The sequence below is a fragment of the Chiroxiphia lanceolata genome, chromosome W (assembly GCF_009829145.1).
Source record: "Chiroxiphia lanceolata isolate bChiLan1 chromosome W, bChiLan1.pri, whole genome shotgun sequence".
Taxonomy (NCBI): domain Eukaryota; kingdom Metazoa; phylum Chordata; class Aves; order Passeriformes; family Pipridae; genus Chiroxiphia; species Chiroxiphia lanceolata.
Genome location: NC_045670.1, coordinates 10,744,012 through 10,759,794, shown reverse-complemented (window position 1 = coordinate 10,759,794; position 15,783 = coordinate 10,744,012).

The window sequence follows — 15,783 nt, the reverse complement described above, 5'->3', positions numbered from 1 at the left end:
AGGTCCTGGAACCAATGGGAGCCCTCCAGCAGGGGATACCATCTCCGTCTATGCTCCCTGCTGAATGGTCCGTGGTAGTTATCCATATCAAGGACTGCTTTTTTCACATTTTCCTAAATCCGGCTGATTCGGTCAAATTTGCCTTCTCTGTCCCTGTCATCAATGCTTGTGAACCTCATCGCAGGTTCCAGTGGTGAGTGTTTCCCCAGCGGATGAAAAATTCTCCAACTCTTTGCCAGATGTTTGTGGCTAAAATGTTAGTACCAATCAGGAAAAAAATTTCTGCAGTCAGTCATCTTCCACTACATGGATGATGTATTGATCTGTGCCAAAACACAATTGGCTGTAGAAAAAACCCTAAATTCAACCTTTGCGGCTCTAAATTCTAGAGGATTAGAGATCTCCCCTGAAAAAGTGCAGAGGGAAGCACCCTGGAGGTATCTTGGGCTCCAAATTACAGAGAAGACTATTAAACCTCAGTCAGTGTTAATTGACAAGTGAGTCCAAACTTTGAATGACCTCCAGAAGCTGCTGGGAGCCATTAATTGGATTAGACCTGTGCTGGGGATCACAACCAGTGATCTGCACCCATTATTTGAGCTGCTGAAGGGAGATGCTGACCTGTCCTCTCCTAGATCATTAACAACAGAAGCTGAGAAATCCCTTGCCATTGTTGAGAGAAAAATATCAGAGACAGTCTTTTAGGAGGATGGAGGGACTGCCATCCTCCCTTGTAATAATTAATGAACAGAGACAACCACTGACCCTGCTGGGTCAGTTTACTACTGATAATAGAGACTTCTGCTTATGGGAGTGGGTATTCCTCCCTCATCAATTCGGCAAAACAATTGCAACCCTAGCAGAAATGATTGGTAAACTGATATTTAAAGGTCGCACCAGGTGTTTAGAGCTCAGTGGGGAAGAGCCAGATTTCATCTACCTTCCACTGACCTCTGAGCACCTGGAAAAACTGATGCAAAGTTCTATTGATTTTCAAATCGCCATCAGAGGCTACCCGGGAGAAATCAAATTCCATCTCCCGGTGTGCCTGTTTTTGCAAAGATTGATTCCAATTCCTCTGAAATTAAAAATTGTGCAATCAGACTTACCAATTAATAATGCAAAAACCCTTTTCACTGATGGCTCAGGGAGAACCGGAAATGCAGTTATTGTTTGGTAGCAAAATGGCAATTGGCACCAGGATATACATAAAGTTCAAGGTTCCCCCCAAATCGTAGAACTCTCAGCAGTTGTTCGCGCCTTTCATATTTTTAGTGAAGAACCAATTAATATCGTTTCAGATTCGGCCTATGTTGTAAGTGTGGTGAAAAGGATTGAAAATTCCTATCTAAAAAATGTGTCTAATGAAAATCTCTTTAAGTTGTTAACCAAATTGTTGTTTTTAATAGAAAACAGAAAATTCAGCTTCTACATTGTCTACACCAGATCACACACTGCTTTGCCCGGTCCTGTGGCAGAGGGAAACCAAATCGCCGACCATTTAGCAGGTATGGTGGTCACCCCTAACCTTTATCAACAAGTAAAAATTTCACACGAGTTTTTCCATCAGAATGCACGATCGTTACAAAAACAATTCGGACTAAAATTATCCCAAGCCAAAGAAATTTTGAAAGCGTGCCCTGATTGCGAAATGCTTGCACCGATGGTTCCAGAGGGGACCAATCCCAGGGGTTTGACAGCTCTAGAAATTTGGCAGTCAGATGTCACGCACGTGGCAGAATTTGGCAAACTAAAGTATGTACATGTGTCTATTGACACCTTTTCAAAAATGACTGTGGCCACCGCACATTCTAGTGAGAAGAACTGAGATGTTAAAAGGCATTTTCTGTCCACATTTGCAAGGATGGGTGTCCCCAAACAGGTGAAGACGGATAACGAACCGTCTTATGTATCTGCGGACACAAAAAAGTTTTTTGAAGAATGGGGGATACACCATACCACCGGAATCCCTCACAACCCCACAGGACAGGGCATAGTAGAGCGTGCTCACCAAAACATTAAAAATTTGCTCAAAAAACAAAAGAGGGGGAGTATTGGCCTGCCCCCCCAAGAAAGAATAGAAAAAGTTATGTATGTTTTGAATTTTTTGAATGTGATGGAGGAACAAGACACTCACATAAACAGAAGACCAGTAGAGAGACATTTCAAATCAGATTTTACTCTATCACAGCAAAAAGCGAATGTTATGTTTAAAGATCCAATTACAGAAATGTGGATGGGCCCTTTCCCCTTAATCACCTGGGGGAAGGGGTACACATGTATTTCAGGTAAAGTGGGTCCCCACAAGAAGAGTGAAGATACACCAGGACTGAGACGAAGGATGCACACTCTCCAGACCTACACTATTCTGATCCGTCTTCTCAGATTTGTCACCAACGTCACTGCGTCCCCTCTGAGGGATTGGATGAACCAGCCCTCCAAGAACCTCTGGGTAACCCTGACCAAGGCCACAGGCACTGACACCTTGTACCTGACCTTGTCCAGTGCTAGTAATCCATTCAAAACCTGCCTTGTAGGGATTCCCGTGACTCCGGGCAAAGACTGGGACACATTCGTGGAACAAACCCAGAGTCTAGGATTCTTACAGCTAAATTCAGTCACCCTAGCACAAATGGTATCCAGACAGGCGTTTACCACCATCCCTCCACAAGAAATAGATTTGCTCGGTTCGCTACCCACTGGCAATTGTGTTATATTCCATCGGCTCACAGAGCCCCACCTATTTACCCCCCACAATGTCACCGCCAATAAATTAATTTACAAAGGGGCCACTTCGCCGTTGTGCAACAATTAAATTGGCACCACAGTGCCAACAGAGCATGTTCCTAGGAACATGAAGTTCCCTGAAGGGTTTTTCCTCCTGTGCGGGGATCGGGCGTGACAGGGTATTCCTACCTACCCGGAAGGGGGTCCCTGCACGGTAGGGAAACTGGTTCTGTATAACCCAACGAAATTTCAATTAGTAGATCAATCGATTGTCCCCAAAAATAAAGTCAAAAGGTCCCTCCGTATAAAAAGAGGAAAGTCTCCCAACCCTAAAAAAAATGTGACCCCAAAGAACCCAGTCATTCCGCCCCTTTATGCAGCATCACGTGTGATAGATACAATCATTACTCCGCCACCGCCCCTACCCTTCCCGGCAGACTGTGATTCCAGCATTCACATTTGGCCCCGCATGAAAAACTTTTGGGTTTCCTTCCCTATCCCTGGGATAGGAACTGCCCATGCCCTTTCCTTGCTTTCCCACCTTGGTTGCTGGTTAACTAAAGAAGCGAATGCAATCACAAAAGCGATTGAGGGTCTGCTGGCAGACACTCAAAAGTTGAAAGAAATTAGTCTCCAAAATCGTGCAACCATTGACTTCTTACTCCTAGCACAAGGTCATGGGTGCCAGGATTTTGAAGGAATGTGCTGTATGAATTTTTCAGATCATTCACAATCAATTTATGAAAGTATACATCAATTAAAAAACCTCCTAAGAGATATCCACCAGTCCCGTGATGAAGGACTAGATGGACTTTTTGATTGGATAAAACTCCCCTCTTTACCCAATTGGTCCCACAAAATCATAATCATGTTAGTGATTTCCCCATTTACCCTTGTGTTCTTGTGTGCCTGTTTGCAGTGCTTTGTCATTTGTGTTCGCCAGATGGTCATCTGCAGTGTCTCCGTGAATGTCACCATAATTAAAAACAGAAAAGGGGGAGATACGATGGATGAAAAGACAGAATGGGAGAGATATGTCGCCTGGAGAAGCATTAATGGAATCTGAATGGACTTTTTACTCACTGAATAATCCACCCAGCAGACTGACAGTTTTTCCCAGTTTATTGTTGTGTGCTTATGAATCCTTGTGCACCCCGGTTTATTGTCAAAATTTATAGATCCTGCTGTACCTCCATATTGTCCCCATTTCTCCCTCAAGCTTCCCCTTTGAAAGTTGTTTATCTCTTCTTCTCCCCTGTTTTCCCGCGCCTCGGTTACTGATTAGCTGTAGCTATCACAGTGCAGAGAGAGTAACCATTAGCCAGTTCCCTCAGATACCCGGGAGTTCCACCCATCTTTCCCCTGTCCCCCTACCACATCTTTCCCTGAGTTGTCAATCTCTTGCACCTCCCCGGTTTGGAATCCATTACTCAAACCGCGGTTTTTTAAACCCTTGTATCTCTTGAATAAACTGGCATTGCTGCACGAGACCTCAACTGCGTCCGAACCCTAATTGCAGTGCCTAACCCCATCCCCCCTACCCTTGCGGACCATGGCAGTGTGGTGTCTGGAAAACCCATCTCACACTGGGTTGAGATGTGGGAGAGGAGCTAGGACTCGAGAATTGGATTTTGGGGCTCTCAAACCATGACAGGGTTCTCTCCATCCTAGATGTCTTTCAGGACAGGAAGGCTGGTGTGCTGTCAACTGGTTGCAAGTTGCATAAGAAGATCACAACCGGTGTATCTGGAACAGCCCATCATCATTGTGGTAGTTATGGCACACAGTGACAGGGTCATTCAGGAACCCCATGTTATACAATTCAACATCACTGACTGTTCTCACCTGTCATAGGTTTACTTGTTCTAAAATCCCAAGCAGAGAATTTTTTTCTTTCCCCTTCATCCCTGTAAAAGAAAGATGTTGAAGGAGGGAGGGGGAAGGTGTTTGCCTAGGGTAATTGACATAGACAAAGGAACTAGCTAGCAGATCCACATTCCAAGCTGATGACCCCCCTAAGACTGTAAGGAGGGGTGATGAGTTTCTTTTTTTTTTCTCCTCGGAAACGGGAGGCACTTCACTTTTGCCTTAACTCAGGTAAGATGTGTGTTTGAGGTGTCCAAGGTTCACTTTGTTTTCGACCTGGTCATCTGGTTGTTTTTTGGTCCTGGTTTACCTCCATTTTCCTGCTCCCTGTTCTGCCCCCAACCCAGACCTGCTCAGACTTCATCGGAGAGGCTTGACCCATCTGCAGAGGAACCTTTCTGGGAGGAGGTCGCCCTTTCTCTCCTCCGCTCCCGTGTTAGCAGTGGCGTGTGTCCATCGACAAAAGGGGTGAAATCCCGACCATAGCCACCCGCAGTCAGTGTGACTTCAGTGGGAAAGAGTCCCCTTTTTTCCCCTTTTTCCCCTTCCCCTTCTTGGTGGGGGGGGAGATCACCATTTTTGGTTTCTCCCGCATACCAGGGCCCCCATGTGGTGACTACCAGAGCCCAACAGCGTCCCCTGCTGGCCAACACCGAGTACTACAGGCTCTGCTCCTCCAGAGATCCAACAGCACCCCCTGCTGACCGTGGTTAGAATTGTGTCAAAAGGTAGAAAGTACTGAACCCCCTTTTTGAGGGGGGTTTTTGGGGACAGGTTTATTGTTTGGTTGGTTTTTTGTGTTCTTTTGTTGTTCTACCAATACATATATATCCTTTAATAAAGGGTTGTTATTTTTTTTCTTTCTCCATACTTCCTCAATTGGAGTCTCTTAATTTCGGATTTACAATTGCTTAGAGGGAGGAGTTTGGTCTTCCTCATAACTCATCCTCCTTAGCAAAACACTTCAGTCTAATTAAATCAAATCCCCTGCATTAACCACCAAGCACACCCAGGTCCTTGAGCAAAAGTGTTTGCCTTTGTTTGAGGTAAGACTAATCCAAACTGTGTTTACTAACACATTCCTCTTCTATGGTACATGGAGGTTTTGATTGGGCAGGACCAGCTTGATTGGTAGAGTCTCTAGTGTTAACTAACCAAGTGGCCTTTGCTAACTGTAGATCCCAATGTTTGACGGTTCCCGCACCCATTGCTTTCAATGTGGTTTTTAACAGTCCATTGTACCATTCCATTTTCCGAGAGGCTGGTGCATGATAGGGAATATGATACACCCACTCAATCCCATGCTCTCTGACCCAGGTGTCTATGAGGCTATTTTTGAACACAGTCCCATTATCCAACTCAATTCTTTCTGGTGTGCTGTGTTGCCACAGGACTTGCTTTTCAAAGCCCAAGATGGTTTTCCAGGCAGGGGTGTGAGGCACAGTGTGTGTCTCCAGCCATCCAGTGGTTGTTTCTACCATTGTAAGCACATAGCGCTTGCCTTGGTGGGTTTGTGGGAGTGTGATGTAATCAATCTGCCAGGTCTTCCCGTATTTATATTTCAACCATCGTCCCCCATACCACAGGGGCTTTACCCGCTTGGCCTGTTTGATTGCAGTGCATGTTTCACATTCCTGGATAACCTGAGAAATAGTGTCCATGGTTAGATCCACCCCTCAATTATGAGCCCATCTGTATGTTGCATCTCTTCCCTGATGACCTGAGGTGTCATGGGCCCACCAAGTCAGAAATAATTCACCTTTATGTTGCCAGTCCAGATCCACCTGAGACACTTTAATCTTGGCAGCTCAATCCACGTCTGTTGTTGCGATGTCCTTCAGTAGCCCAAGGAAGTAGATACAGAACAGAATTTTTTGGGGTGGATTTTATTTTTTCCTATTTATACAGCTTTAAAATCTTGTGCATTTTCATGTTACAGAAAATATATCAACACTGGATCAAATGGGAGGCTTAAATGTTTGTATAATGAAATAATGCTAATTTAATCCCCCCACACAGGCAGTTTTAGATCTTTCCTCAAGAACTGTGATTCATGAGCAAGGAAACAGTTTTATGCTCCAAAAAACTCCAATTCTGACACCAGTTAAGTAAGGAACAATCATAAATAGCAATAAACCACTGCTATGCTCTAACTTCAGAAGATACAGTGGAATGGTAACAGGTTGCCAGTGCTCACAGAAGGTGAAACCTGGGCTCTCTCCCTCTGTACTTTACAATTAGACTCTATGAGAAGGAAGATGAGGAAAAAAAGTAGTTGCTTTCCCTTAACTAAAGATGGTTTTCCCTGGTTATCTAGTGTGAGACACAGTGTAAGGGTATGTATCCTTTTTGTCAGAAGAATTCAAGGAGACAGGTATAACTTAGGAAGCCTTTCCTGCCTGCAAAGTGCCTTTCTCAAGGGAGTTAGATGGTTTTTTTCCTTTTCCCTTCTGCATTCCAGAGAAAGTTGCAGGCTCTCTTTTTCTGGTATGTAGAGAGAGAAGCAGATGCTTCAGGTCACTGCTAGAAGTTTTCCTTTGTAAGGCTTTTAGCATTCTTACCTTCAAAATAAATTTTCTTGGATTCTTTTCACTGCCTTGGCATTTTTGGGGGGACCTGCATGTGTCTTACTTCATACACTGGATTCGAATCTCACTGAATTATTTAGTTATTGGGTCAGAACAAACTCTGTATATGGGGGTGTGGAGTAATGGATAAAGTCAAAAGTTAAAATAGAATAAGAATTACAGAGGAAAGACCAACTGCCACTTCCTGATGATAAGAAAAAGACTCTAGCTACCATTTCCCAGATAACATGAAAGTCATGTTGCCTCACAAAGTTCCCTAAGCCAACACCTGTCATAATGAATGAACCGAAGGATGGGGTGATGTGAAGATATTGCAGTCTTTTTTTGCAAACATTCTGCAGGAAGGGAACATGGTAACCTTTTGACCTATGTCATCTATCCATCAAGAAAGAATAGACCCAGATTTAGGAATCATGAATAAAGTCACAGAAACTCCAAAAAAAGAAGTATAAAAAGGAGGTTAAGATGGGGAAAAGATCAAAGGAAGTTTTCCATCGCAACTTCTGGGGACAGACTGACTAGTTGTACCTGCCTTCCTTCCCCCTCCAGGACACTGGTTGGGTGAGAAATTTAAAGTTATGCTTTTAAAGAACTAGAGTTTGCTCTCACTTCATAGTGTTTTAGTAGGTTACTTTGCTTTAAGGTTTGTACTTGTGCTATGCTTTATATTATTATTACATGGTTTTAAGTGTGTTTTTGTAGCCAGACCCTATCACCAACGACTACAAACTTTTTATTAGCTTGTCACAATGTGTATTAATAAGAAAAGTGTTATTCCGTAAACTGCTAGAGTGAGTCCTTTATAAAGGTGCTAGCAGTTTGTCAACAGTGGAGTAACTCATGGGAGATATCTGCTGAGGAATTTTTTCCTTTTCACTGTTAAGTGGCAGTACTTGAAAAGGGTGATAGAATTACCTTGATCTGGTGAATCTGTTTGGTGAAGGGTTCCTGTGCAGAATACCAGACAGACTAGACACTAGACTGGACTTATATGGTTTCATTTTCCCTGGGGCACTAACAGACAAATATAATTTTTTAAGGGCCGGGTAAATTCCCTCTTATCCTGTTTTATGTGACAGGGGAGAAGGGCCAGGCCTGCAGCCTCATGGCTGCCACAGAAGCAGCATGACAGAGTGCACGGAAGTCATACGGCAGAGTTGTCAACAAAAGGCCAGTCTGGTTGCCTGCCTACACTACACCCCCTGGAGCCTCTGACTGGTTGCACCACCCCTCACTCTGGCCTGGAGGGCACTGAGTAGTCAGTAAACCAGATGTCCCCCCTAGAATGGGTGGCCAAAGTAGCCAAACTACATAAATACAGCAGTACATGGGCTCCATCTTGCCTTTTCTGTCAGGACCTGCCATCACCATGTGAAGCCCTGGACTTCCATAGGACTCTTTGGTGGTAGCTATTTAATTCTCTTATTCTAATCTCATTCTTTAGTCCTTCTCTCATTTTCTCTCTCTCTTTACTGCTGTTTCTTCTCTTAATCTCTTTTCTTTCTTTGCTCTTTCCTTAATCTATTTTGGAAAACTTAAAATAGATGGGTTGTATTTTACTAAGATGTGTGAGTTGGTGTGTACTGGGTGCTTTGTGGAATGTTTCCTTTCCTTGGTTCTATGTTACTCCTTTTAACTTTTACCAAAATGCCTATTTTCTCACTAAATTAAAAAAAATCTCTTGGGAAACATAGGCAGCATTTTCTCTTTACACAGCCTCAAGGTATTAAAGAAACAAAAGGTTTTGCAAGAATTATTTTGGAGCCTTAAATATAAGTAAAACACCTGGGCAAGCACATGGCTTGGACCCGGGGTCTTACATTTTTGGTGATGAGCATGGGATACCTTGAAAAGTGAAGAGATTTCTTTTATTTGGGGATAACTGAGTAGAGTGAAGAGACAATTTATATTGGCTTGGGGTTGAGTTCTCCAGTTGTTAATGGAAGCTGGAAACTTTCTTGACTGCTCCCTAGAGTTGTTCCCAGCCCTAGAAAGATGGACTGAGGAGAAATGGAAAAATCTGATATTTTCAACAAGAAAATAAGAGAACTTGACAAAATTTCAAAAGGGTAGTGTAGAATCAAAACAAAGGATTCCACCAAAGCACTGACCCAGTACACGGTAACCCTCACAATTTAGCAAGATCTAATCCTGCCATCTTTAAGCTACCCAAAACATCAGGAAAGGAGCAAAGAAAGAGGAGAGAGCAAGAAAAGAAGGAGAAGGAGAAAGAGGCAGATTATTATATAGCTACCATGGGAGCCTTGTGGAAGACCAGTTCTCACATGTCCAGATGGCAGGGCCGCGAATGTGTGGAGAGCATATGCCTTTGGTTTTATCTGCTCTGGTCCTTGTGGTCACCCCTCCCCAGGTGGGACCTCCAGCCCACTGGCCATTCTGGGGCTCCAGGGTAGAGTGAGGGGCAGTGTTCTCACTGTCCTTGCCAATCTGAGGCTGAGTTAGGGGCTCCAGGAGGTGTGGTGTGTTGAAGCTTTTCTGGGCTGCCTTTGACTGGCAGCTGCTCCAAGGCTTCCCCATGTGGGGTCCTGGGGCCTGCCATGAGGGATATGACACCACCTCACCTCCATGAGGTTCAACCCATCCCTTCCCCCCTCCACACACACACTCCCTCATTGGTTCTGACCCAACAATACTTTTACTGATCTGGTGTCTCACATCTAGTCCTATTATTTTCTATCCCCAATTCATATAGAGGTCACGGACACAGAACAGACACAGAACAAACTGATACAATGCAGTGGTTCTGCCAACAAACTCAGTTCTTAACTGTAACAAATTCATGGTTTGTTCAAGGTTTTTCTTCAACACACACAATTCTATTCACTTTCCTAGTATTATACATATGCATGTGTGAATGAGGGACTAAAAGACAGAGAAAAGACTTGCCTGTGCCTGATCACTGCAATCTGCCCTATCATTTTATTTTTAAATTTACTTATTAAATCTTTTCTTAACCATTTATCTGCATAATCTTACTCTCTGTCCCATGTATATGTGTGTTTACCAGGACTAAGTGCCAGCTTCTTGTGAGACTTGTATGTGCGTGTCTGTTACAATCTGCTTAAATGTTGCAGAACGAACTTCAGATTCGAATATTCCCTTGAGCAAAATTAAAACTCACACAAGTTATCTGTTGATACCAAAACCGATTTTATTAATTGCTAAGAGATGCAAAGAGAAAGAGGAAAAATAAGAAAAGGTTGGAAAATGCTAAGATTACTTCTAGAAGCAGAGAAAAGATACCACCAAAACTACCTTTCTGCCAATGGGGGGGGAGGGGAAGCAGTTTTTGCCCTTTTTTTTTAATCCATCTCTGCCACTTTTCGATGTTGTCTCTTTAGCTGGGGGGTCTTAACAGTTTTAGTTCTCTGGAATGCAGCCAGGATGTGTGGTTTCACCGCTCACTTGAGCCATATCCCAGGCTGTGCAGGGTCCCGGTTCAGCCGCACCTTTCAGCCCTCAGAAATATGGCAAGGCTAGAAGAATAAGATATAACTCATGCATGTGGTACGGTGGGTCTCAGTTCTCTCCAGACCGGCAGAGTTCCAGTCTCTGGTGGCAGGCAGGCAGCATGCAGTGGTGGAGGAAAGGTGAGTGGGAGGTAGGGAGAGATTCTCAACTTTGGTAACCAGTTCTGTCTCCCTTTGCTCTCCCTGATTTTCCCAAATTTTTCCTCAACTTTTATAGTGTTCAAAGGAAGTTGTACGTGGTTTCTTGGCATGTAGCCCTATTCGGATGTTCAAGGAGATATGATAACCATAAACAATAGCAGGATCTTTTGGCAGGAAAACTCCAGCAGGAAGTTCTGGTGAGAACTTCTGGCAGAAAACTGACAGAGAATTGTTGGTAGGAAGTTTTGACAGGCAGAAACAATGGTGAAACATTATTTTGGGCATTTTTATATTATCTGTGTGTTACAGTGTCCTAGTTCCGGCCAGGACAGAGTTAATTTTTTACATGGAAGGGGACGTGGCCAGACCCTAATGTTATTCAATACCATCTGATGCCACTTGCAAGGGGTGGGAGTAAGGGACTTGCTCTCTTGTTTTCCAAGCGGGGGAAAGCATGGTGTGGTGGGGAAGAGCCGGTTGATATTTTGTTGTGTTTTTTCCATGTAAATATTTTATTTATCTTTTACCTTTTTTTATTAATATTGTTACTGTTACTCTTTGTTATCTTATCTCATTGCTGTTTCCAGTAAATTGTTCTTATCTCCACTCGTAGTTTTCACCTTTTTGTGCCTCCAATTTTCAACTCCATCCCTGGAGCAGGAAGGGGGAGGAGAAGGGTGGGGGGAGTGAGTGAGCAGCATCTGGTTTGGGACAGTCTCGGTTGGGAGGGGGAAGGGCACTAAATTGGGGAGTGCCATTCCTAAACCATGACAGTGTGTATGTGGGAAAATGACTGAGGGTAAAATTAGAGAAAACTGGGAAGGTATATTCACATTCTAACAGAAGTTATAACAGTACAGAAATTATAGGGTGAAATGCAGTTGCTACTCTCTGGGTGAAATGCAATTGCTACTCCCTGAATAGGATGCAGTCAGCATGCCCGACTTCCCACACACAATACATGCTAAGGGAAACAAAATGGAGGGTGGAGTGGAGTGGACACACCATGGACAGGTTCTGTTGAAATCCTTGCAAGGGAGGGAACTTGGTACCTTGTAGCTGATAAACTGCATAGCAACTGTCAACCAAGGGAGGAAAAAAGATGTCTTGTTGTTGAACCAGTAACCGTGGCATGCTCACACATGTAATAACTGACTCACAACTCTATCCCAAAGGTTACTTCAGATGTAATACTGACACATACCTCCATCCCAAAGTTACCCACCTCCAAGGTATGACCACTCCTCGTGGAACATATATTTTATTGACTATACCTTAGAATTTTACACCAAGCAGTGACAAAGGTATGTATGACTAGAGTCAAGCTCCACCTAAAGGTAAAGAAATAGTATAAAAATAAGTTAAGAATGGGGAGAAGTCGACAGGTTGAACCTGTCTTCTCCCTCATAGGGACGCTTTTTGGATAAGACCTGTACTCTGTGCACGCTACTTTATTATCTCGAACCAGTTTTTGTTAGGGATTAGAGTTTATCTATATATATTGCTTTGAATATGTTTTTGCAGTCAGATACTATCACCGACAATCCTCAAACCTTAACTTGTCACAATTTTCTATTATATTAATAAAGAGCATTATTCCGTTAACTGTTAAGTGTGAGTCTTTCAAGGGTGCTAACAGTTGCTGGCTGTGGGTAGCATATTCGACTGTAGAGACCTGGGAAAACCCACTACATAGGGACTCACTCTAATGCTGTTGGCATGTGTGCCTGAACAAGTTAGTCAAACTACTCTCTGATCCAGTGGACTGCTCAGTGAAGGGTGCCCATAATGGGATGTTGGCAGACTGGTCAGGCACAAGGGTCTCAGTTTTCCTGAGGAGTTGACAGACTAATCAAACACTAAAGGTTTGAGAAAATCTCCCCTTATCACGTGACAGTGTGAGTGGAATTTGGTGCTAGCTACCAGAGTCAGACCTGGGATGTAGGCATCCCTGGCCTGTGGAGTCAGCTAGTGGAGCGAGAGTGTCTTGCATCTAGCCACTGGGACAGGAATTCTGTGTGTTACCAAAAGCAGATACTGGGGGGTCTGGCATGAGTGAGAGGGGTGAGGAGTTCTGCACTGGTGGTTGGAGCAGGACCATGGGTGAAGGCTGTTGAGGAGGTGTAGAGGTCCCTCGGAGTTGACTTAAGTGATGAGGTGGATTGTGGTGCCCCTGCCCAGGCTGCACTATGATCTGAGAAATGCTTGTTAGGCCTCAGCCTGGATGAACTGCACCTGGACTAATCCCCTCTTGAGTTTATCAGAAACACCATCTGTTCCCAGGAACTAGCAGGTGTCTAATGAGCACCTGTTTTTTAATGAACAGCCTTGGAAACTTATTTTTCTTGCCTGAATAGCAACTCAAGTGGAACAATACTTTTGCTACTGAACCGTCAAAGAAAATTACCAGGATGGAAAATTACTATGACTAAATCCCTCTTTCTTGCAACCCTATAAACAGTGGTCCAAAGTGAGACCCTTTGGAGCTCTCAATTCCCAGAAGATAAGGGGTTAATGTGTATGTCTCAAATGCCAATAACTGGATGGCTGTGGAACCAACCAAGGACTGTTAGTAATAACAGACAAGAATTGTTGGTAATAACCAAGGACTATTGGTATTAACACACCATGAGAAAGAACAAGATTTGACTGGAGAAGGAGGGACAAGATGGAGATAAGGCAGCACTTTTCCATCAGAAAGAACCATGACACAGTACAGTGCAAGTGCAGAAATGAGTGGTAGGAAGTGGGCATAGACTATAGGGTGGGATTAAGACCATCAAAGACCTCCGAAACTCTCCAACCCATTTCCAGAAAGGCTTGAAAGAACAGATTGCACATGAGAACTAATTTACATAGAAAGAGAGAAACCTGTCTTTGGAATGGAGAAAACTGTCCATAAAAAGGTACCCCCAAAGCCCAGGTAGCACCTCCAGGACCCTGAACATCCCATCAACTGGACTGCAGCAGTTGGATTGACACATCAGCTGGATCAACACTGAAATCAGGAATGTCAGTCCCTCAGGTGGATCTATGCTGGAACCAGGACTGGTAATCTTTTCTTTCTTTCTTTTCTCTTTCTTTCTTTCTTTTCTTTCTTTCTTTTCTCTTTCTTTCTTTCTTTTCTTTCTTTCTTTCTTTTCTGTCGTGGTTTGAAAAAAAAACCTTTCCCCCTGGGGTTGAAAATGGTTAATCCCAAGTGAGTTTCCGATGCAGAGCCAATAGAAAGCTGCAGTACGCCCCTGCGAAATTACCATATTTCACAGACCGGAAAAGAAGAACTGGGATTGGGTAGATGGAATTAGAGGCAACCATGAGTTGAGACGCCATGTGTTCGAGAAGCGGATGGGGTGTGTGTTTTCCCCTGGTCCTGACCGCAGGGGCTGGGGGGCTTCTTTTCTTCCCCGACCCCTGACTTGGTAGGACTTGGCATGGCTTTGTAGTTGGACCAGGATGCTGAGTTAAGACTGCGCTACCCCCCCCACTGCCAGGGAGAGACAGCAACACAGTGTCCGATGGGCCAGCTGGAGGGCTGCAACCAGGGGGCATACACGGTGCTGGAGCGGAGCCAGCACTAGTCAAGGGGTGGCCGGAGCAAGCTCGCAACAGAAGCAACAGCAGTAGCAACTACACAGACCAAAACAACTAGAGAGAGACGGGCAGAGGGAGCCTGGAGGCGCCCTGCGTGAGGTTTGGACCAGAGTAACCAAAACCAAAGGACACGGGAGAGGGTCCCCCTGCCATGTTGCAGCCGAGCTGATGCCTGCAACTGAGACAGAGTAGAAAAGGTCTGTTGGAATGTTTTTGGGGTAAGAACTGAACTGAAAACCCCCAAAACGTTCTGACATGGGGAACTTGATCCCCGGGGACAGGGACTTCCGCAGAAGGGAGAATAAAGACTTTGAGCTTTAACTCCCTACCCTCTGTGGTATGACCATGGTGAGGCGAGTTTTGTCCCTGCTCACAGTCCATGGGTGAGACCCTCGATTGGAATCGAGAGGTCGAGTAGGCGTGAGAAAGAGACCCCCTGCATTCTAATGAAGAGAAAGAGAGATTTTCCAACTATGACAAATTGGGACTGCTGCCTTAAAAAAGAGAGACTGTGCTGCCCTGAAAGTGAAAAAGACTTCTTCTTCTTTCCTTCTGGACTTTATGGGGGGAAAGGAGGGATGGTCTATGTAACTATATTGTTTTACCATAGGAGAATTAGTTAGGATTGTTGTATATATATTTTATAGTATATATTTTACAGTATTTATTGTGTTAGTAATAAATTTTAATATAACTCCCCCATGCTAAGTTATGCCTGTCTGAAAACTTCTCTCACATTGGAGCAAATTGTGGGGGGTTTGGAAATGGCTTTTTGGGAGTTTCAAACCATGACATTTTCTTTCTTTCTTTTTTTCTTCCTTTCTTTTTCTCTCTCCCTCTCTCTCTTTCTCTTTTCTCTCCCTCTTTAATTTCTGTCTTCCCTTTCCCCCTATCCCTTTATTCAAAACCCACTGACTAATATACCAATTTCCATGCCAAATGTGTAATTTACTAATAAAACTTTCTGATTATTTGTGGACCCTCTGACTTCTCGTTCCTTTTGACCAATGAGTATTTATGAATCTTAGATGTTTCCTTCCCCTTAAGGGTTGTCACTGGAGGACCGAGTGTCTGTATCTTCCCCAAACCTGGTGTGTGGTGTGTGCATATGTATATGATAGAAAACTAAGATGGACTAACCAGTGAGTAGGGGGGACCTCAGATCACAGCTGGGGTATCAGCTAGGCAGAGTATCTGTGCTAGTACACCCAGGGGTGCGATGGATGAAAAGACAGAATGGGAGAGATATGTTGCCTGGAGAAGCATTAATGGAATCTGAATGGACTTTTTACTCACTGAATAATTCACCCAGCAGACTGGCACCTTTTCCCCAGTTTACTGTTGTGTGCTTATGAACCCTTGTACACCCCGGTTTATTG